Source organism: Notothenia rossii, assembly GCF_949606895.1.
Source record: "Notothenia rossii genome assembly, chromosome: 6".
In the NCBI taxonomy this organism is placed as follows: Eukaryota; Metazoa; Chordata; class Actinopteri; order Perciformes; family Nototheniidae; genus Notothenia; species Notothenia rossii.
In genome coordinates, this window is record NC_136909.1 from 44,452,615 (window position 1) to 44,477,567 (window position 24,953).

The window sequence follows — 24,953 nt, forward strand, 5'->3', positions numbered from 1 at the left end:
AAATAAAAACGAAATAATATACATAAGTTACACTAAATTTTAATCTGTTAATTGACAGGCCAGGTCTGTGCAGGTGGTAACAGCTATGCCCAGCATGGGCTAAGTTCTGTAGGTGCAGCTGGTGCAGGTCCTCCTCCCTCAGGTCTGGTCCTCCTCGCAGGGAAAGACCCTCAGTCCTCTCTGGCCAAACCAACAGACAGGACGTTCATAAAGCTGAGGTCTCCCCCAAAGTCTCTAATCATCCATCCTGTGAATATGAGAGGGGAACAAATAGTGTAATAGATGCTTTGGACAATAAGAAATATAAAGTTAACTGTTGAGTTGCTCAGTTTTTTAGATTGACAGGGTTTAATAATACAAACAAAAGGAGAGGCACCGTAAAATAAAGATTGGTCTTTCAATAAATTGTGTTGATTTTGTTTTTCTAAAGTCAAGTAGCTAGAACTGTTACTTATAGTTTGAATGATACAGTCTGCTTATAATGTGTGGAGGAGGCATCACAGGTAAGAGCACCATTTGTTGTGTTCCATCCACAATAAATGCACAGATTGATTCGTGTGTATTTATTTATCTACTATTTCTTGAATCATTACTGTCAGTCCAAAACAAGAGATTTTGTTCTAGTAACATTTAAAAAAAAAAAACATTATCTCTTTTCCACTGCACTATCTTGAATATTTTAGTTTTTACATCACTACATTTATCCAACAGCTTTAACATTGTAAAGGTGTCACTTCGGACTCTGGGTAATTATGACAGCATGTCCTACTATTTTGAGAGTTTGAACAAACCAGACCTGCATCTATTAATGTAGAAAATAATCAGCACATTAAACCATTATGAAAGTAATCATTAGTTAGCTCATTGTTCAAAATGAGCTCCAACTACAACGGTTAAGTCAACTCGTGCATCGGTAATAATAATAAAACAAATGATATAATATAATATAACTTGTGTCTACTTTAAATACTTTAACAACACTTTCCTAATTATACTAGCACTAAAGTAAAATTAACACGTTTAAATGCAGGGCTTTTGTAAGAGAGTATTTGTATAGTGTAGCAGGGTCTACTTGACTGATCTAACCGAAGTGATCGTTACGTTACAAACCGTCCCCCCCCACACACACACACAAACACAAAAGGACACGGTAACGTTGTGATTCACTTTAATTAAAGATAATTACGGAGCTTGCTAACAGCAAGGCACAAGGCTAGTTCACTCATTTAGCTAAATAATGTAAGATACAAATGCTGTCGAGCCCTCACTGCTTGTAAAATAAAGAGCACAAACTGACTACTTACCCGAGCGGCGAGCCCCAGTGTTCTGACTGACAAAGCCGTGCTCTGATAGGCCAGAACTCGGTTTGATTGCATTAGGGCTCGATTGCTTATCCTGTCTGAGTAGCCCAGATGATGCTGCATCGCAATTTTGGACATCGAATTTTATACACCAAATTTTTTGACGTCGAATTTTTTGATGTCGAATTTTTGGGATCTGAATTTGAACATTCAAATTTTTTTCACTCGAATTTTTACATTTTTATTTCACATAGGTAAATTCGGAGCAAACACATTCAGATACATGATTTTCAAAGTAATTATTTTCAATGCTATATATTCGGTGTCTAATAAAATTCAAATACTTCTGTCTCTTGTTTGCTTCCATACGGTCTGCATTCAATCCTAAATGGCTTTCTTTTCCATCCTTATTCTTGGTATAAAACTGATCAGCCAGCAACTACAAATTCATTGAGAGACACAGCAGACTCAATTCATAAATCACATTGAGCCTGGAGAGGAGATATCATTTGAATTTTAGCACGTGCTCAGAGTCTTCTCAATGGCTGGTCAGTCTGCTACATACATGGCCCAGCATTAGATGCCCACATAATTACATCCACATCTGGTTCACATACAAGGTATTTGCCTTGGTATTGTAACATAAACATAAATGTCAAGAATCACATCCAAAATTATATTAAAGGGCCCATGTCATGCTTTTCTGGTTATTACCCGTCCCTTTGTGTGTTATGAAGGTTTTTATGCATTTAAAAGGTTTGCAGAGTCAAAAACCCTCAAAGTACACACTGTAGGGAGTACAACTCTAACACAGTCTATGCTGCCCCAAAACGCCTCGTTGGAGATTTCTCTTTTTCCATTGTTTACTTCCTGGGTACTCTGACATGTGAATACCAAGAGGCCACAGCCTCTGCCAGAATTTCACGAAACAAAGCTTCCCAAACCTTTCAGCGATTCATGCCGGATATGTAGCCTACAGCGTAGGGCACTGAAGAACGATGCTATTCCCACTTTGTTTGGACCAGCGGGAGATTCGGGTACACAACCTGTAAGTATTCATTGTTGTTTGTGTATTTATGATGTTTAAAACAAACAAGGTATCTACCATGACTGTTTAAATGGGTAAACGTTTTTCGGGCTGCTAAGCCGTTGACACAGCGCCAACTAAGTTGCTAGCGTTTCCATATATCGACTCCAATGTCAGCAGATGGCCTTACATGTATCTCATAGCAGGGGAATGTCTGCATTCACACACAAAATACTCAGACAGTATACTCCGGGTGATTTACCGTACGGTCAGTCGCAAAACTTAATTACATTATAGTTGGCGTTCCTAGCGTGTATGCTACCGAACTAAAAAAGAAGGCTACCAAGAGCTAGACATGAGTTTGCTAGGGAAAACATTGTTTTTATGCCAGCTACAATGAATGACCGAACGTAGCAGACTACCCGTAAAAGATTGTAATTGTAAACATGTTCTTGCTAGCCTAATATGAACCACTAGCTGTTGTTCATAGTAGGTTGGCATATTACACTGAACAACTAGCAAACGTAGGTTAGCATATTAATCTAGCTGGCAAGCTAGCGAACCTAAAACAACTAAGTTTCTCTAATATTTTGTGATTTGCATTTGATTTCGTCCAGCCAGATCAGGAAACTCCTGGCGTATCTGGCGGATAACACATGACGGGATGACCACTCTGATGCCTCGTCCTAAAAAGCCCCAGTACCCAACCCAGTCTCATGGCATTTCGTGTTATAATCACGACATTTAATCTATTGATTTCGTGTTCACCAACACGATTATCACCTTTTTTACGCTTCACACGGAACGATTTTAAAAGCAATGTATTTCTACTGGTAATGTGTTTTTTTTTTCTCGGGTCGGGTCGTGGAAGACCGGAAGCTGTGTGTTTCATAAAAACATGTTCTTACTCAATATCAAGCCACAATTATTGCTTTTATTTTAAATCGTATAATTTCGGACTTTTGTTGCCGTCTGTGAGGAAAATAAATGGGGCTCAGAGCCTCAGAATACTGACATCTGTATTTTTAAAATCTTTTTTTCCTTCTAATTTGTTATTCTTTTCAAAATTACACACAGTTATTTACTCACCAATAACACACAATTGTCCTTGTTTTTATTTATTGGTTGATTCCATAATCTCTGGCTTTTTTGGCGTCCGTCAGGAACTGAATTTCAAAATAAAAATAACCGGAAACAGACGTAGGCCTCTAGGAGTTTAGGATGGCCGAAGACACTACACTACCCATAATCACCAGCTATCGTTTAGGACTACAGTCCCCGAGATTAATCTTCAAACTCTGGGATTTGATGTTGGAGTGGCAGTGCGCCAAGGTTACGCCGAGCGTCAATCAGCTGTTTGAAATGGAACGAAAACCACGCCAGACTATCCAAAACTGGAATCGAACGCCCCCCAGAACTACACATGCTGGCTATTGTGTTTCGCAAAATGTTCTATGGGACGTCTCTACTGAACGTTTTCGTTTTTCCCACAATTAGAAGTTGCCAGTATTAATGTAAAACAGTTGCCAGTGTTAATGTAAAACATATAATTAATAAATGGGTGGAAATCGCTTGTATACATAATGCGCAGCATTAATATATACCCACATGACAGCTCATTTTTACTTTGTAATTCTACTCCACTACAATTCAGAGGTTAACCTGGTATTTTTACTCCACTACATTTATTTGAGTTACTTTGCAGATTCTGATTAATGATGTGAAATATAAACAACCCTTATAGTCCAGCAGCAAGTCCTCAAAAAAGGCTTTAGTTTTCGAGATACCCCTACCCGAGGTAGAACAAATGACAACAATGATTTTTCTTATCTTTAGGGTCTCCCATTAATGCAATTGATTGTTGTCAAATTTTATTTTGGGGGAAAAAATGTTTTTTTGGTTGTTCCTTAGAACTACTCCAATCCCTGAAAAAGAGCCAAATTAGACCAGGCCGAATGTGGCAAAGGTGAAAAAAAGCCCATAACTTGAGAATGGCCTCTCTTTTCCTCTTCAGATTTGCTGAGGTATGAACCAGGTAGGTGTCCTACATCACCAAATAGTCAGACAATTTTTTAACTAAAGAAATACTGAATTATAGTCCTGTAAACTTAGCTTTAGTTTAGACGGAAATTGTACTTTTGGAGATAGGAACAAAGGACTCAATCACTTTTCTCTCATTTATCAGAAAAACAGAAACCCCTAAAAAATATACCATTACTGAATTGTTTAGGGTGCTATTGAATACTAACCAGTGGTTGTATGGAAATATCTGGTACAGTTCTATTACAAATGAGATTTCTTTAGACATAGGCCTACCTCTTCTCTGAGACAGTCACATTCCGAATGGGGGATAAGTGGCAAAATAGCTTATAAGTTAAGAATGCTCACCGATGGTCATTATATTTGGAGAGGGAAATGCCAGGTGGCTGAACTACATCACCAAATAGTCAGAATAAGAGTAACCCAATACAATAAAGTGCATTAGTTCTATATTCAAAAATCAGGCATATCTTGCCTCAAAACGATGCAGAGAAACTAGTCCATGCATTTGTTACTTCAAGGCTGGATTATTGTAACTCCTTATTATCAGGGTGTACCAAGAAGTCAGTCAAGTCGCTTCAGCTGATTCAAAATGCTGCAGCTCGTGTACTAACCAGAGTTAGGAAAAGGGACCACATTACTCCTGTTCTGGCTGCCTTACACTGGCTCCCTATAGAACACAGGATAGAATTTAAAATTCTTCTTCTCGCCTACAAAGCCCTTAATGGGCAGGTGCCATCTTACCTTAAAGAACTCATTATACCCTATTGTCCTACTAGGGCATTGCGTTCCAAGAATGCAGGGTTGTTGGTTGTTCCTAGAGTCTCTAAAAGTACAATGGGAGCCAGAGCCTTTTCTTATCAAGCTCCACTTTTGTGGAATCAGCTTCCAGTTTGTGTTCGGACGGCAGACACCCTATCCGTTTTTAAGAGTGCGCTTAAGACCTTCCTTTTTGATAAAGCTTATAGTTAGGGCTGATTAGATTCAGCCCCTAGTTTTGCTGATATAGGCTTAGTTTGTCGGGGGACATCTTACTTCTTCCTTCTCTCTGTCTATACCTGTGTACTCTCATGTTCCGATTAACCCAGCTTCCCCAAATGTCTTTCTTTTTGGTGTCTATATACGCCGGGATCCGGAGTCATGGATGATCCTGCGGTCCTGTGTCATGGATTGCGAGTCCTGGATCTTGAGTCGTGGCTGCGGTCCTGGATCATAAGTCCTGGATGGATATCCTCGTGGATTCATCTTCTTATTATACACACATGCATTTCAAAACATTTGGACTACCTATGTTGCAAATGTATTATCTTTTCAATTTACACACGGCATCTATTGCACGTCTGTCCGTCCTGGGAGAGGGATCCCTCCTCTGTTGCTCTCCCTGAGGTTTCTCCCATTTTTCCCTTTAAACTGTGGGGTTTTCTCTGGAAGTTTTTCCTTGTACGATGTGAGGGTCTAAGGACAGAGGGTGTCGTATTGTCATACTGATATTCTGTACAAACTGAAGTCCACTGAGACAAATATAACATTTGTGATATTGGGCTATATAAATAAACATTGATTGATTGATTGATATTGCAAGCCTCTAAAACATAGGTGTAAATAGTACAGGTGTTATTGAAACTGGAACCTTAATTCAAAGTAAAGTATACAAATCATTAAACAATTCAGTGAGAGGTCAAGTATATAGATACTAGAATATAATGTTAAATGTCAGGCTCCTCAGAAACGTTAGTGGACACATTTTGACATTCTGCACAGCAGGTGCAGAACTCCGTACAGGGAAGGCCGACAGAGAGGCACTGGCACTTTCCACTCTCTCCACACTTTGCATCTTTGCAATACAAGTGAGTAATGTCTCTCACTTCTGCATTTCTGTAGGTGCTGGGGTTTTTGTAAATAGCACTGGTTGAATGGCCCCATCTCTGACAATCCACCCCCTGCCAATAGGACTCCATTACACATAGTATGTGTGTCCATTGGGTTCGGCCTGAGACACCATATCGCTGTCTGAAACATTGCTCTTTGTACATGTTGTTGAAATGCATCCTCTGTTGGCGGCAGATTTTCCGAGGCTGCATCTAATGTTGATGCAATTATGAACCTCAGTTCATCCAAGTTTGTGCACATCAGTCCAATTTCCTTTTTTCCATACAGTATAGCAGAAGCGCAAATTCTCTTGCGACTGGCAAAGACTCTTCCAAGCAGGCAGAGAGTCCAAAATGGGCCAGATCTTTGAGCTCGCTGAGATGGGTCTTGAGTTTGGTGAATGCTGTTGTCTTTCCTATTCTGTACAAACTACTTGTTGTGCCACAGCCAGTGAGTGCACGACATGCTGGTAGACAGTTAGACATGTCTTTTACAATTTTCTCACATATGGTGTTGATGGGAACATATCTCTCTGCTCATTCCATGGCCTGCATGCATGTACACGAGAGATGAACTAAACATGTATTTGCTTGCATAATATATGAGCAGTACTTCCACACCTGTGTCATCAGACCTCACAATGATGCGGGAATATGACTCTGCAAGATTTATGGCATGGAGCACCATCCTTGTGTCTGTCTCCTCCTGATCACTGTACAGTGAGGTCAAACTGCTGACTCCTGCTGTGCAGATGCTCTTCACCTCCTCCCCTTCGTAAAATCCTGAGTGTAGTCTCTGTGGGGCAGCAGTGACAACGTAGTTGCTCACAAACATGCACAGTGCAAGATTGTTTCCACTACTCCTCAAGTACTTCCTGTAGTTTGGGACATTTGTTTTGCCAGTGATAACATGTGTAGGCCTTCCATCACTTGCACCTCTCCTTTGCCTCTCCAGGTCTTTGATTGACTGTGGGCCGTCATACCTGTCAAATACCACGACTACACATTGCATTTCTTGTTTTCTATATATAATATGTGCCAAACACTCAGTATGATTTTGTGAACGGGTGTGTCAATGCAGGTGCATTTAAAAAAGTGTAGATCTGTAATGAGGACCCAGCTCTGAAGAATAACACAAGTGTTATAACCTAAAGCAAAACAAATGTCCCAAACTACAGGAAGTACTTGAGGAGTAGTGGAAACAAGACTGCACTGTGCATGTTTGTGAGCAACTACATTGTCACTGCTGCCCCACAGACTACACTCGGGATTTGACGAAGGGGAGAAGGTGAAGAGCATCTGCACAGCAGGAGTCAGCAGTTTGATATCACTGTACAGTGATCAGGAGGAGGGAGACACAAGGATGGAGCTCCATGCCATACATCTTGCAGAGTCATATTCCCGCATCATTGTGAGGTCTGATGACACAGGTGTGCAAGTACTGCTCATATATTATGCAAGCAAACACATGTTTGGTTCATCTCTAGTGTACATGCATGCAGGCCATTGAATGAGAGAGAGATATGTCCCCATCAACACCATATGTGAGAAAATTGACATAACATAAGACATTATAATAATAATAATAATATTAATAAATTGCATTTGTAAAGCACCTTTCATTGGTAAAAGCAATCCCAAAGTGCTACAGGAGGCGTAACAAACAAACAAAACAAACAAAAGTTTAATCAAAGGCTTTTTTTTAAAGAAAGATTTTTTCAGGCCTTTCTTAAAGGCTTCAGTGGTCTGGGGAGTCCTCAGGTGGTCTGGGAGTCCTCAGGTGGTCTGGGGAGTCCTCAGGTGATCTGGGAGGGAATTCCACAGGTGAGGAACAGCTGCACAGAAAGCCTGATCCCCCATTGTGCGGAGTTTCGTCCTGGGGGGGCAAAGCAGATGGTTTGTTGTGGAACGGAGGTTGCGTGTGGAGGTTTGAGATGTGAGAAGTTCCTTCAGGTATGGAGGAGCGTTCCTGTGGACACACTGATGGGTGAGCAGTGAGATCTTGAATTCGATCCTGAATGACACAGGAAGCCAGTGGAGGGAATGAAGGACGGGTGTGATCTGGTTTTACTTTCTCACCCTCATCAGGATCCTAGCGGCATGTACGTATTGGAGCTTCTGAAGGCTCTCGCTAGGAGTCCCGATGAGGGACTCCTAGCGGGAGTTATTCCCGATTGTTCAGCATCTGACAGGATTGTTCAGCATCTGACAGGAGTTTTGCAATGTTCCTGAGGTGGTAGTAGGATGTTTTGCACAGGTGTTTGATGTGGGTGTCAAAGGTCAGATGTCTGTCAAATCTTACACCCAGGTTGGTAACTGATGTGGAGAGGAGTATGTTTTGGCCAGAAAAGGTGATGTGGGTTATGGGGCATGGCTGGACCTGGTTTGGTGTGCCAACTAAAATAGCTTCTGTTTTGGAGCTATTGAGCTGCAGGAAGTTTTGTTGCATCAAAGCCTTTATCTCCTCAATGCAGGTGTTAAAGGATGTTGATGGGAACGGTGATAATGATGGTGACAGTGAGGATGCATGTGAGATAGGGTCTGTCTTTATATATAGCTGCGTGTCATCAGCGTAGCAATGGAATGATATTCCATGCTGGCTGATGACACGGCCAAGGGGCAGAGTGTACAGGGTGAACAGAGTGGGCCCGAGGACCGACCCTTGAGGGACACCACAGGTGACAGGGTGTGTCTGGGACCTTGCACTTCCCAAGGAGACGTACTCTGTTCTTCCAGACAGGTAGGACTGGAACCAGCTCAGGGTGGAGTCAGAGAGTCCGATGGTGTATTGGAGGCGCTGAAGGAGGATGTTATGGCCGACAGTGTCGAATGCTGCAGTCAGATCCAGGAGGATGAGGAGAGATGGGGATCCAATGTCAGCCGCCATCAGCAGGTCGTTTTTGACCCTGACCAGAGCTGTTTCAGTGCTGTGGGCGGAACGGAAACCGGACTAGAATTTCTCAAAAGAGGCCCTTTAGTTGGAGATGGTCCTGAAGCTGGGCGGCAACTATAATGATGTCTACCAGCATGTCATGCACTCACTGGTTGTGGCACAACAAGTAGTTTGTACAGAATAGGAAAGACAACTTAGCCCACGCTGGGGATAGCTGTTACCACCTGCACAGGTCTAGCCTTTCAATTAAAAGATTAACATTTAGTGTAACTTATGTATTTTGTTATTTCATTTTTATTTAAAATAAATGGTGATGGTTCATGCTTGATAACTTTTAGTTCACATTTCAATAAATTGTATTTGTATTTGCACTCCTTTTGTCCGTTATTCTTACTGAAAATGTTAAATTACACATTCACATCTGAGTGAAGATTGGCACCATTTATTTGTGACGTTGCAAACTCTGCGGTACAAGGCACAAGTATTGTGAAACTCATAAAGTGAGGCAAATGCATTTTTGCCAACGCAGGGTTAATTTACCGAAGAAACTGCATTCATGGACGGTCTGTTTTAACCGCAGATAAATCCTATATTTGCATGACGAATAGTCCACCAGGAACCAACACAACAAACACGGCCGAGTTCAAGTAGTGTTTTCCTCATGAGCTGAGCACCTGTAGCATCACGGAGCCAATGGAGCTAACGGAGCTAGCAGTGAGACAGAGGAGCTAGGAGCAGCAGTCCCGTTGTTATGAAGGGGGAATCTAACTATATACAGAATATCTTTTTGTGGATCCAGGCTAGAAACATGTTCATTTTCGGATGTTGGACATTTTAACATAGGGTAGGCCTAGACGGGAATTGCTCCCATCTGCATCCATCGCCTACACAGTTTGCAGCATTGAGCTTCACCGCACTCTGGTCGTTTCTCTATAACAAGTAAAACTGCAGCAGAGCAACTATTTCAAGTATACTACGTCGTCGAGTGGCGCCGAAGGACTGTTTAAATGCATGTTAAATGCCCAGCATTCTGCGCCACTCGATGACGTAGTATACTTGAAATAGTTGCTCTGCAGCATGTGTACTCGCGATTGAGAAACGGCCACGGCCTCTGTCCCGGAGTTCACTGCTTGGCTCTGATAGGCCAGAAGTCGATTTGATTGCATTCGGGCTCGATTGCTTATCCTGTCTGAGTAGCCCGGATGATGTTGCATCGCAATTTTGGACATCGAACTTTAAACAGCGACATTTTTGACGTCTAATTTTTTAACACCGAAATTGTGCATTCAAATGTTTTTCTCTTGAGTTTTCGGGATCTGAATTTGAACATTCACATTTTTTTAACTTGAATTGTTACATTTTTATTTCACATAGGTAAACTCGGAGCAAACAAAATTCAGATACATGATTTTCAAAGTAATTATTTTCAATGCTATAAATTCGGTGTCTGATAAAATTAAAATGCTTCTGGCTCTTGTTTGCTTCCATACAGGTGCATCTAAATAACAACAGTTGTAGGTACAGTTTGGTTAGTTCGCGGACAAACTTGTTACTGTGATGTAGTTAAATGATGCAGTTCTAACATCTGAAATGTAAGAGCGAAACTAAATAAAAACTTTACACTGTGAAACCGCCTGCTCTAGTCTAGTTTGGGACGGTGAATCAGGTCTATCACGTTAGTCTGTCTCACTTTCAGGATCGGACTCCGGTTCAAACATATACGGCTGTACCGACGCCATTGTAAAACTGATGTTCCGCTGAGAGCCGGAAAAAAGCACTGTGTTAGACATGGGCGGAGCCTCTCTGGTGGTTGACTAATCAGAACAGAGTGGCAGAGCTGACCAATCGGAGCACACTGGGCACACAGGGAGGGGGGGGGCAGGAGCTCCAACAAGCCGTGTAGGACAGAGAGTGAATACCCATACTATACAGAGATGCTGTATGAGAAACCAATGTGAGTTTGGAACATTGAACAATATAAATATATTCTCGTAGACCTCAAAAATGGAACTATGATCAGTAGAAATGGCCATGACATGGGCCTTTTAATATATATATATATTTCTTTTTTCTTTAGATTTGGACAAACAGACCTGGTAAACCAAATGAATTAAAAATTAAACATGAACAGCAATTTGCAACAAAACCATATATTGTTAACCTTATTGTGTTAACATGAAAACACTCAAAGTCCAGTAAGCCCATATTCAGAGGATTACTGAAGTCAGAAGGAGCCGTTAAAGCTGCCTGCAGTTACGCTACATTTATATTATATTCCCAACAAAATGATTATCTTATTAACTAGACCTTGTCTTTCCTCTCCCCCTTCCCCAATGCCTCCAGTCCCTCACCACCTTCCTCCCTTCTACCGAGCAGCCTTGTCAACTGTTTGAAAAAAATGAGCTGACACATGATCATCACTTCCCAACTCATCCAGTGAGTCTTCCACACCACCTTCACACTTCTCCCCTCTCTCCAATCCAGGTTCTTAGCCTTGTTACCCTCTCCCCTCTCACTTCCTCTATAGCTCCTGACATTTTTCCTTCTCTCACCCATTCCATCAACAGTTTGTCAATAACTGTCTGCTCCCCAAGCACCTTTAAAGAGGCAGAGTGAACCCTCTCCTAAAAAAAAAACACTCAACCCTTCGGATGTAACAAACTACAGACCTGTCTCTCTTCTTCCTGTTCTTTCACAAACACTAGAGCGGGCCATCTTGAATCCACTCTTCTTACCTTCATCAGAACACCTCCTTGATCTGCATCAGTCTGGCTTCAAGGCCGGCCATTCAGCCGAGACTGGCCTCCTCACGGTCTGTGTCTGTGGGAAGATCATGACCAAGCCCTTAGGAAGAGCACCAGGTTTAGAGGCAAAGTGTTGTAGTTGCCTCTACATTGAGGTAGAGAAATCTAGATTAAAGGTGACCTATCATGCAAAATGCAGTTTTGTACGTCTTTTATACATGAATATGTGTCCCCGGTGTTCCAGGGAACTCACCAAGTGTCAGAAAACACAACCCTCTCTATTTTCCTCCATACCCAAATCTCGTAAGAAGGGGCTGCAACGGATCTGATACAGACTGATCCAGATTTGAACACTTCTCTGACGTCACAGAAGTGGCGCTACGGCTATTGGGCCAACTCCACCAATCAGGAGGAGACAGCCACGGACATAGCCGTTCGAAAGCGCTGGAGACGCTGTAGTACATATGCCAGGCCTGTAGATGGTGCTGTTTTCTCAGAATCAGCCCATGAAAAGACAGTGTTGAATTGAGCGAAATGAGGAATAGCTAAAATGCGTGATCTGCTGTGTATTTTGAAGAATAAAAAGTATAAATATGCCTTATATAGGTATGGTCCTACACTATATTATTCAAATATAGCATGATAGTTCCACTTTAACTTATAATTGTTTTTTGAGGTAAGTCACCTTCAACGTGCGAACATTGACAGCCGGAGGTTAAGAAACATCTTGCCTTGTTGGTAAAGAAAATCTTCAGAAGATCTGGGTAAAAATATATAGTATATGGCCTTTTTTTGTGTCTTGTACCACAAAGCAACTTTTATAGAATTGAAAATAAAAAATACATTTAAATTATAGGACAATTAGGACAGGATTCTATTGATTTGTGTCTTTTAAGAACAAAAGCAAATGTCTGCTTTAATAACTAAAGGGCAGTGTTCTTTGAGGGTGTTTAATCCTGCTGTTCCCTCATCTCATAGTGAGTTCACCAAACTCCTTATCAGGTGGGCGATAACTTGTCTATTCCCTGGCAAGGCGAAGAATTTCCACTTGGAGGTTAAGAGTGTTGACTTGGGAATAACTAAGTTGGAAAGTGATGGGCCCTCTCAATTAACGCCACAGTGGGAAAGTTGCCTGTCCCCATAAACTGAAGGATCAGGGCATATCACTGATTCAAGCCTTCAGTAGTATCTTGAATTCCAACAAAGCAGCAAATCTGATTTTGTCAGAAATCGGGAGAAATGCGGGAGAAATATGACCCCGGAAGGAAACCGGGAGAGGGCAATGAAATCGGGAGTCTCTCGCGAAAATCGTGAGGGTTGGCAAGTATGGAGACCCCCGTTGCTGTACAATCAATGTGTGGATTCGCACAGACAACAGGCCACGGCTATAGAAGCAGCCTACCTCAATCGCCAGGGAGGAGTACGATCTGCGCAGCTTCTGAACGCAGCCAGGCGGCTGCTGTTTGGGCGCGCACACACACGTTGCTCTCATCAGAGCAATGTATATTCCCGGCGAATTGAACAGAGGGGCTCGCAGAGCGCAGCAGCCGTGTTATGCGAGGAGTACCGAGACTCAGACCTGTGTCACGCGCACTGGCGCCTCAGTGGGATTTGGCTTTGGTATACGCGCACTGAGCAAAGCACCATTTGAACCTTTAGACCAGGTTCCCCTTAAACTGTTGTCAGCCAAAGTAGTATTACTTTTGGCTCTATGCGAAAAGGGTGAGTGATTTGTCTGCTCTCTCTGTGGCTCCGTCATGCCTCCGGATCCAAGGAGATGGCAGTTCAGCTGTTTTACGCCCTAACCCGGCTTTTATGCCAAAGGTCATCACAAGCTCTTTTAGAGTCGAGAGTGATCACCTTGGATGGCTTCTTTGCCCCTGCTCACAGGTCGGAGGAAGAAGCCGTGTCTCATCTCCTCTGTCCTGTGCGCGCGCTGTCCTGCTAGTGGCGCGCACGGCTGCCTTGCGCCATTCTCAGCGCCTGTTTGTGCATTATAGAGAGCGCTCGATCGGGCAGCCTCTGTCTGCACAACGGCTGTCAAACTGGCTGTGTCACAGGCGTATGTCTCCTCTGGGGTGGATCCCCCGGAGAACGTCAGTGCGCACTCCGCCAGAGGAATTTCCTCCTCCACGGCTTTGCACGGAGAAATGTCAGTGGAAGACATTTGCACTGCTGCATCTTGGTCTTCCCCCTGTTCATTTATTCAATTGTATTTGAGGGATGTCTCCCATTCCTCTCTGACACACCCTGTACGGAGTGTCTTGTCAGAGTGAGTGACGTCAGGGATCCAACTGTGCGCCTCTCTCCTGCCTCTCGGCACGCGGAGAGCGGCCCTTTTTCCCTCTTATGAGAGGGATGTTTCCTTTTTTCCTGTGACACATTTTGTACGGAGTGTCTTGTCAGAGTGAGTGACGTTAGGGATCCAGCTGGGCGCTCTCCTACCTGTCTGACACGCAGAGAGCTGCTGTTCCCCCTCTTTTTGTCACTGGGCAAAGTATGACCTTCGTCTCTACTTTCTCACAGCGGCAGGTATGTATTGTCCTAGCCTTCGTCCCCTCATGGAAAATATTCATGTTATGCTATATTCCAGGGACGGCGATGCGCCATTACGCATGGCGATCTGAGCAGGTGTGTCTGTGCTTCTAGTACCAGGCGGACCCAGTGGGGTGCAGACAACATCATGCTTCGCCCTTAACCCAATAGCGATAGCCTTAGAGGGCGAAGCCACATACGAAATAGAACTGAAGTTACCTACTGTAACTCCAGCTTCTTTAGTATCGGCGAAGCCCTCTAAGTGCTGGGCCCCACTGGCTCCACGAATCGCTGAAGAAAAGTTATTTTGTATGGGAGCAGATTGTCGTGCCTCCTTCCTATTTATACCGGAAGGAGCTCGAGGGTGGGGCCCACCTTGCGGTTGGGCGTGGACTAGAAGTGTTTCAGTGCTGCGCGGGTGCGCAGGGGATTACCCAATAGCGATAGCCTTAGAGGGCTTCGCCAATACTCATAGAAGCTGGAGTTACAGTAGGTAACTTCCGTTCTGCCGCTCAGCGCTGCTGCTTGCCTCTGTCTGTGTCTGCTGAAGGATTATTTGAATTATTTGAAGGATTAAAGTAACGTGTTATGGCAGGAAAGTTAAATCTGGTATATTCCTTTTAATGTCACCTTATATATATTCATGTGTGTTAAATTAGAAGGGACAAAGTATCTTTTCCCTCCCCCAATATATTGAGGTGAAGAACTTGTGTTTAGAGAAGAGATGGGAGCATGGGACACCCTTATTTGGAGATAGTGCCGAAACTCTGGAATGTTTCCCTCGTAAAAGAAGGGTGTGCGCTACACAATCTTGTAGCAGATGTGTGTGTGTTTTCATTGCAGTAAAATATATGTGCTACAGGATTACTGGTCAACTATACCTCTGTTCTTGTTCTTTCATGTGTGGGTACTAAATGGCTACAAACATTGTGGAGAAATTAGCTTAAACATCTTTCATTACTCTATATGAAATGGAAGCAGTTTTTTATGACAGGGACGAGAGAGTTGGGGGAGGGAGTGCATTCCGAGGAGTTTCAGCATGTCAATTGTCAGGGGAATCGACTTGTTTTCAATAGATATGTGTGGTTGGTTACTTTGTATTAATAATAACAGTATGTGTAAAGGAAGCTGGAAATATACAATGTGAAACCTTTTATTTGAAGTAAAGATGTGAACAATAGCTCAAACAAATGGAGGGGCTATAGGACAAATGAGTGTGTTCTCTATATGAGGCCTGTGTGAAGTTTGACTATTTGAAAAGCATCTCTAATACTGCTTAAGAGCATAGGTAATGTGTTCCTCATTATTATTGATATGAAAGTAATTAACATGTATTACGTATATTTAGCCAACTATAACAACTATATCTTAAAACATACTTTTAACTTGTGTGTGGTAACCTGAAGGGGGGAAGATGGACTCAGGGACAAAGGGCCATAAAGGAGATGTGTGTGTGCTGGCTACAAGATGTGAAATAAGATAAGGAAACTTGTTGTTGAGAGCAAGTTCGTACCAGACACCAAAAGGTGTCTGGTCTTCGTCAAACTGAATGAGACTTTTTGTTTCCGGGTTTCTTCTGCTGTGTCGCACTGATTGGGTGCGACAGGCCATGTGTTGGTCTCTGCCAATAAGATGACCTTGGGGGGAAAGCCCGCACACACCTCCTCCTGTGTTTTAGTATGAAAGCCTGTGTTTTCCTTTGGTTCGCGCTCTTGTTTTTCACCGGCCGTTCCTGAGACCTGTCTCACACGGTGGTAGAACCTGAGCCCGGAGTACTCTGCAGAGTGCTTCGTGATTTCTTTGTATTTTGTATCGTTACTGTATATCATTAAAGCAAGATTATTGTTTAACTTGTATTCTGGTGTTTCTTAATCCCTTCCTTTTCACGAATTCACCCAGCTTAGCAAACGACACGCGGAGACGAGGTTGGTTTTCAACATCCTCCAAATCTCCAACAAATGGTGAACCCGACGTGTCTGAGTGGGGTGTTTTCGGGGAAGAGACCACCAGCGGCAAGCGGACGAATGGTCCGGAGAAGAGGCCTAGAATAATCTCTGACAACTAAAACGAGGATCCTACAATTGAAAGGTGAGCAGACAAGCCTGTTTCTATCGAAGGTCTGTAATTGGCTAAACTAAATTTTAGAGTTGTCAGAGACATATTCCGGTGTCATAGTTGTTGCGGTGGAATATACAAATACATATTTTAGATAGGTAGGAAAGTTATATAACATAAAAGTGAATCAACGAGGTATGTAAGACGAAGGTGAAAGGCCCCGTACTTTTTTCAGAAAGGAGACGGCTGAAGACTCGTTGGGGGACGTCCAGTGACCGTTTTCAGACGGCATCCAGGAGACGAATCTGAATAACAATTCTTAGGTTCATAGGAATCGAAGTTGAGTTATAAGTAAAATCCAAAGGAGAGTAACGCAACCTTCGAAAACCAATTTTGAAGTGACCGGACCTCATTAATCCTTTGTTCTGTGGGGGTTGAATCTATAAAGCCAAACGTCACGATAAAGAGTTCTGTAAGCCTTGGTTACGTCAGCGTCACATCGTTGAAAGACGGTGTTGAAGCGCGCTGAGAGGCTTGCTAAACTTGTTGGAATAAACATCGGACAATAAAAGCTGAATAGACTGTACGGGGAACATTTTTTCTGTGAATATTTACTGGTAACAGAAACAGCCGAAGTCAGATGAATAGATACGAAGTCATAATGAAAGGAGAATTTTAACGAGAGGAGCGTGAGTTAAGAGCTTACGAGGACAGTGGGTTCAAGCAAAAAAAAAAATTGAATAAAAGGATAGCAGAAGTGTTAATTATTGAAAGAAGCCCCCCTTTTCCAAAGGAGAGGCTGAGAGCTACAGCAGGGGAGAGAGAAGGGGGTGTCAGTATTTGTCTGTGAGAGTTCCCCCCACCCTTTTTCCTCTCGAGAGCAGCAGCAGCAGCCCGGAGTGTGTCTGCTTGCTTTTTTCTCTAGTGATCTGAAGTTGGAGTGAAATACATAGAAAATTAACAGATCAAGGTGTGATTTGAAGTGGTAGATATATTGAAATAAATAAGAAACAATGATTTGCTGCTATTTAAATATAGTCTTTGAGAACTGATTGATACCGTTGCATTGCGTTGTGAATTTCATGGTATTTGTCATTAACTAAGGATTGTACTTAATTATATTCCAAGGGGAAAATTATATTAAATACAGGAACAAAAGAGTAGAAAGTAAAGAGAAGGTTTTTGTAAGTTTGTCAGAGGGAATCTGTTAATGTTTAAGCATGACAGAGGTCCTGCACGGGGTTTTGCTCCAGCCATCTCACACGGTTACACAAAGGGGTGATTTATGAGAAACTTGTGGTCAGGAGAAATGAGATGTTTTGGAAAGTAGACAGAGAGAGAGAGAAAAGTAAGGTTGTTGCTAAAATATAGAGAGTACAAGTTATATAAAGTTAACTACTATTCGGGAGAATGTCATATTGTTGAATGAGTAACCTAAAATAAGTGAAGATGGTGAAATAGTTTGATTAAGGATACAACCGGTAACTACTGATTAAATACACAGTGATGGTGTACATGAACATTGAGAGTAGATTAAGTTGTTTTGTTCTTCATGCTTTTCACCAGAAGTCATTTGAATTGTTATTATTTTTAAGTAGTGTTGTTTTGTGTTATATTTCTAGACTATAATGTACCCACATGCATGTGGTTTCTTTGTCCCAGTTCATTTTAAAGTCAGCCGCCTCATGGCTAAATCTATTTGACCCCATGAGGTCAAGAGTCATTCTGTTAGACCACCATCTTGTGAAAGACAAATCATTGTTCTTTTGTCACATTTTGAATTAGAAAAGAGTTCATTTTGCTAGATCAATTTATCTATAAATGTTGTAGTGGGAGTTTTGTGTTTGCTAACATTTTTAGGAACGACAACACTAGGAGATGAGTAAACTCAAGAATCCGTGGAGTGTAAATACATTGAGAAAAACACATTTTTATACTCTAACTTTTTGCACATCATAGACAAGGAATTTAGACAGTATAAATAAATATTCACCAAAAGTAATAAGTAAAATGGAAAGTAGACATGGGCCTACACTTGAGTCAAATTATATTACTGTGATCTGATCAGTGTGCTCTGCAGGTTTACTATTGTTCTAAGTAACAGTGGGATTTAAAATATTGGAGAAAGTATGGAGATGTTCTTTCGTAGTGTGTGAAATATGTAATGCTTGAAACAGGTATTTCAATTTATGGAAGAAAATGGTTTCCTGAAAGAGTCAGGTTGGGTAGATATGTAACAATGGATGAAACAATTTATAGAGGGAGTTTTTGTAATATCATTAGTAGACATTAATGGTGTTGTTTAGATGGCATTTAGCAACTAAGACAGATAGTATGATTAGAAAGAGACAGAGTGGAAAGGGTTGGATTGATTCAATCTCAGTGTGCTAGATTTCTTATGGATAATGCTTCCCGGGACCTGGACTCGCCCTCTGAGTTAGAAAGGCTACGACCCCGTCCCTCCAAGCAGACAAAAGACCCAACCCAAAAGGAGGCTCCTCCTTCTCCATCAAACAGACAGAGAACCGGAGCTGAACCGTCTCCACCTGAGGCATCCAGAACCAAACCGCTTGCTGACATACAGAAATACTCTCATCCGTCCCTCAGACAGGGCATGAAGCTGAGCCACGAGATTTGGCACAGGAGCAGAGTGGGGGACATGAGAGCAGAATCCGCCCTCCATGAAGCAGCAGAGAGGCTGTAAAGGGGAGATGAAATGCAAAGCAGTGCAAGAACAGTGGCATGATGTGGGCTGCAGATGTGACTGGGCCAAAGGCTGCCTAAAACAGTTACAGCGGATGGATTCAAGAGCTGATGGACTGAAGAGAAGACAGAATCAGAGGAGTTGGCATAGTCGATTTGAAGTGAGGAGGTCGGGGTCACGGCTTGAGACAACCAGGGGAGGAGAAAAGGAAAACGGGAATGAGTGAGTTTACACATAAACACACTTATTCACAAAACGCGCATAGAAGACACCACATTTAAAGAACTTGAATTGACTTGATAAATAAGTAAAGATAAAAAGAGGTATTAACCATGAATTAATCTATTGGTAAATTCAAAATAGCAGTAAAGAGGAAACTATTAATGTAAAATGAGAAAATCATCCTAAAAACACACTGAGGGTTAAAGGGGGAGACATGAGGGAAATATGCACTACACTTTAAGCAGGGGGTGTTTTGGAGTAGCACAGTGTAGAACCATATTCTTCAATCTTTCCATCATATTAATAAATTATTCTTCAAGAGATTTTTATTCATGTGTGAATAAAGCAGTGATTTCATTTGTTACAATATTGATTTCACCATTGTGGCATAGTTATTACCATAGGAGGGCTTTAGGATGGAAACTGTTTTTAATCCTTGATAGAGTAAAGGGTGATGGTTGCATGTTCGGACACCCAAGGTTCCACACACTGCTAAAGAGTTTAACATTGTTTTTAAGAAGACCAGAATTGAAGATAAATGAGTATAATGAGCTATGAAATGCAGAGCTACACAGATCCTAGTAATGTTTTGACTTAAGATAATAGTTATGTACACAAGTTTCTGAATTAGATTTCTTAGACATTTTAATACTACTTAGTTGTAAATAAATTGCAGTAGTAGTAGTACTATTATGAAGTGAGTTTTGTACCAAGTTGCAGGAAATGTGGGAAGCAGCCGTCCCGATGACAAGTTAGAGATATCTGACTTAAGGTGGTAATCGTGAATTGATAAATGATGGCGCTCCATATCTGACTGATTTTTGTAGACAAAGGATACTGGCCTATGCTGAAGTATCAAAGTCTCTGCAGAGCACGACACATGGCCAATGAAACTGAGAACAAATGACCTTTGACCCTGACTGACAGTGTGACTTGAGAACAGCACTATCAATGACTGACTCTGGGGCTGACCAAACTTGACTTTACAAACTGACAGTGTGAGTGTGAATGAATTTCTGCATGTGATCAGTGCAACTGCTTGATTCTAAAACAATAACTAACCGAGCATGTCTTTGGACTAACATATTATTTTGGAGCTCCAAGGGAAACACAGGTTTCCTAAAAATTCTGCAAAAGTGGGAAACCACATGTGACCCGTTTCTAATTCCCACAGGAGTTGGCGGTTGGCAAATGTAAAACTCAAACTAAAATCTAAAGATTCTGTTTCGTTTAGGACTGCCAGCTGGAAATGAACACTCATTTTCCCTGGAGTGTTTACTGTGAAAGATGATGGATATACTTTTGTGAATGATGTTTGGTATTTTCTTATAACCACTGGTTACCTGAAGGTTTTCTTCCCATACAGGATTTTATTACACATGTTTACATGTGTAAAAAGGGGGAGTGTGGGATATTTTCATTTAGGGACTGGAAGAAACCTGCCGCCCCAACTCAGATGTTCAATCTGACCATTGATTAACAGTTTTAGATTTAACCTGCTCCATGTCTGGGGATAAGATAATGTTTGATTAATGTTGACATGTTTCTAATATTGATTGAGTTATAACAGGTAACACAGATGCAGAATCAGTGGCCAAGGGGCTACTGAGAGAGGTAATTCCAGAATGAGAATGAGAAGGTGAACTGTGATAATGAAAACAATTTGGTAATATTTCAACAGGTATTAAAGTAACTGAGGTTTGAAGTGTAGAAAGAACATATTACAGCTAAGTTAAAACATAGTAATGTAATGAGATAGAATTTAATTTAGACCACATCTTGTAACTAGCCTGGTAAAGAAGTAAAAGCCATAGACTGTTTAGATCATTATGGGGACGTACATTTAATTTAAAGTCATAATAGAAAGACATTTGATGACAGTATGTTGAATTTCTGTATTCATTTTTCAGCTTGATAATATCCAAGCAGTGACAGGTAGAAGCAGTCTCGCCTGGAAATTATTCACTTTGTCAGTATCATGATTTTAGTTGTTTTTAATCCATAACATTAGTGTGTTTCTTTACCAGAAACATTAGCAGTTCATATTATATTTAGATTTTAAATGGGATCTCAAGGATTTCATTTATAATAACACAGATGCTTGTCAGGAATTCAGAGCTATTGAGATATGTTATTTAGTTCACCTGAAGATGTTGGGGTTTATTTTGTTGACACAGGCCAAGTATTAGGATTCTGAAGTGGCCTACCAGCGGTGGGTCAAACACCTGAGGGCCCAGAAGCCCTGAGCGTAGACTTGAGGGGTGGGTATCAGATTTCTCCACACAGGTTGCTGACGCCAAAAGGGGGACCCGAGGAGCAGGAGGCCGACACAGCGGAGTTCGTCTGGCTGAAGGTCGTCAGGCCTACGTGACTCAACCCCAGGTTCTCCGGCCTCTACAGAGTGACCCAGTGGACATCTCATGCCGTCCGCCGAGGAGCAAAGGGGGACATCTGGTACTACTGGAGCCAGTGTGCGGCGAGGAAATCACCGGCTAGGACCATGGAGGACATCAGGACGGACCTGGCTATCGTCAACGCGGACATCCCTACAGCAGACGACTTGGAAGCAGGCATCAGCGGACTGGAGGAGAAGGACCTCGCGGACATCCCTACAGCAGACGACTTGGAAGGAGGCGTCAGCGGGCTGGGGGACTTCTCGAGGCAGCAGAGGAGTCTACTTCTCTCTGATCAGATTCATCAGTTCCACCTTTGAAGGAAAGGCCGCATCTCCCCCTCCCTATCAGCTGCCCTTGTTGGCGTATTCCGTTAAGGGGGGGGGCCCTGATGATTCAACAACACGCAAGGATGCTGCTTTCTGGCACTCAGGCTCTCACTCTGATAGTTTCTTCACTGTCATTGGAGGTTGTTTTCTGTTCTCAAGGGTTTAATGAAGGGGGACAGACACAGTATCAAAGAATGACAGTAGTTTGTTTCAAATGTCTTATGTGTGTTGGTCTCGTTAATGCGAGACCAAAAAGGGGGAATTGAAGGATTATTTGAATTATTTGAAGGATTAAAGTAACGTGTTATGGCAGGAAAGTTAAATCTGGTATATTCATTTTAATGTCACCTTATATATATTCATGTGTGTTAAATTTGAAGGGACAAAGTATCTTTTCCCTCCCCCAATATATTGAGGTAAAGTACTTGTGTTTAGAGAAGAGATGGGAGCATGGGACACCCTTATTTGGGAATAGGGCCAAGACTCTGGAATGTTTCCCTCGTAAAAGAAGGGTGTGCGTTACACATGCTTGGAGCAGATGTGTGTGTGTTTTCATTGCAGTAAAATATATGTGCTACAGGATTACTGGTCAACTATACCTCTGTTCTTATTCTTTCATTTGTGGGTACTAAATGGCTACAAACATTGTGGAGAAATTAGCTTAAACATCTTTTATTACTCTATATGAAATGGAAGCAGTTTTTTATGACAGGGACGAGAGGTGGGGGAGGGAGCGCATTCCGAGGAGTTTCAGCATATCAATTGTCAGGGGAATCGACTTGTTTTCAATAGAGGTGTGTGGTTGGTTACTTTGTGTTAATAATAGCAGTATGTGTAAAGGAAGCTGGAAATATACAATGTGAAACCTTTTATTTGAAGTAAAGATGTGAACAATAGCTCAAACAAATGGAAGGGCCATAGGTAAGCCTGGGTGAAGTTTGACTATTTGAAAAGCATCTCTAATACTGCTTAAGAGCATAGGTAATGTGTTCCTCGTTGTTATTGATATGAAAGTAATTAACATGTATTACGTATATTTAGCCAACTATAACAACTATATCTTAAAACATACTTTTAACTTGTGTGTGGCAGTCAGGAGGCGGGAAGATGGACACAGGGACAAAGGGCCATAAACGGGATGTGTGTGTGCTGGCTACAAGCTGCTGTGTCGCACTGATTGGGTGCGACAGGCCATGTGTTGGTCTCTGCCAATAAGATGACCCCTGGGGGAAAGCACGTACACCTCCTCCTCCTGTGTTTTAGTATGAAAGACTGTGTTTTCCTTTGGTTCGCGCTCTTGTTTTTCACCGGCCGTTCCTGAGACCTGTCTCACACGGTGGTAGAACCTGAGCCCGGAGTACTCTGCAGAGTGCTTCGTGATTTCTTTGTATTTTGTATCGTTACTGTATATCATTAAATCAAGATTATTGTTTAACTTGTATTCTGGTGTTTCTTAATCCCTTCCTTTTCCCGAATTCACCCAGCTTATCAAACGACACGCGGAGACGAGGTTGGTTTTCAACATCCTCCAAATATCCAACAGTTCTTCGCACCTGCCTGTAATCTGAGGAGGTCCCGCCTCTCTGGCTTGCTCCCGCCCGGAAAATCTTTAGTGTTGATTGACACTTCAGTAATAGCCTATCAGATTGCGCTGTGGGCGGGACATTGCTCGTGTACAGTAGTGATGGGCATTTCGAATCCCTTCGGGGACACAAATCTTTTGATTCAGTTCACTTTAAAGATTCGTTCACTGATTCGTTCATCGGTTCGCGAACGACTTCTGGTGATTTGCACGTTCGCGAACGATTCGTCTTTGTACTTAATTCGTTCAGTGAGTCTTCACTACTGCCGAAGTCCGTACAAGAAGTTTGCTGGCTTAAAATGTATGATATTAAAACACATTTTACACCTCACCTTGTTGCCCCATGAATTATACTCAGGGAATAGGCTACATATTATTTAAGAAATATAACTGGCCATTGTTAAATCTCATAAATGTGTGCATGACTATACATTACATAACATTGCATTTAGCTGACGCTTTTATCCAAAGCGACTTACAATAAGTGCATTCGACCAGGAAGATACAACCTTGAAGAAAACAGAATCATATAAGTACATCAGGTTTCATAGAGCCAAACATTTCAAGTGCTACTCAACTGGCTTTAGATAAGCCAGCCCTTTATTAGTATATAAGTGCTTTGTTAGTAATTCTATCGCTCGAAGTGGAGTCGAAAGAGATGAGTTTTCAGTCTGCGCCGGAAGATGTGCAAGCTATCTGCTGTCCTGATTTCAATGGGGAGCTCATTCCACCATTTTGGAGCCAGGATAGCAAACCCACGTGTTTTTACTTGGGTCCCCCTCGCAGTGCGGGTGCAGCGAGCTGTTTGGCCGATGCAGAGCGGAGTGTACGTATTGGGGTGTACGGTTTAACCATGTCCTGGATGTAGCAAGGGGCAGATCCATTCGCAGCATGGTACGCAAGTATCAGTGTCTTGAAGTGGATTCTAGCAGTTACCGGAAGCCAGTGAAGGGAGCGGAGGAGCGGCGTGGTGTGGGAGAATTTTGGAAGGTTGAAGACCAGACGAGCCGCTGCATTCTGGATGAGCTGCAGAGGCCGGATGGCACATGCAGGTAGACCAGCCAGCTATACGATGTATTACAGCAGGCTAGCACGTTATACTTTCAAACCCATGCACGTACTATGTGGCCTAACTTTAATCCCAAAGCATTAAATTCCATTTGGCCGAGTTCAAAGTGAATAAAAAAATATATCCTCTACATCGGTGACGATTTATTCATATTCTATGTACCCATCTATGTTTGTTTACCTTTAGCTAGC

At 42.2% G+C, this 24,953-nt stretch overlaps 1 protein-coding gene and 1 long non-coding RNA gene across 2 annotated transcripts in view; both read right to left on the bottom strand.

The window, feature by feature from the left end:
* LOC307044381 lies at positions 1 to 24,496 on the bottom strand. The gene is made up of 2 exons (XR_013809629.1): positions 11,865 to 24,496; positions 1 to 247 (listed from the first exon to the last, which is right to left on the bottom strand). It is a non-coding gene; the product is annotated as an uncharacterized lncRNA (long non-coding RNA).
* The window catches only part of abca2 (ATP-binding cassette, sub-family A (ABC1), member 2), a 422,430-nt gene that overhangs the window by 345,967 nt on the left and 51,510 nt on the right, over positions 1 to 24,953 (bottom strand).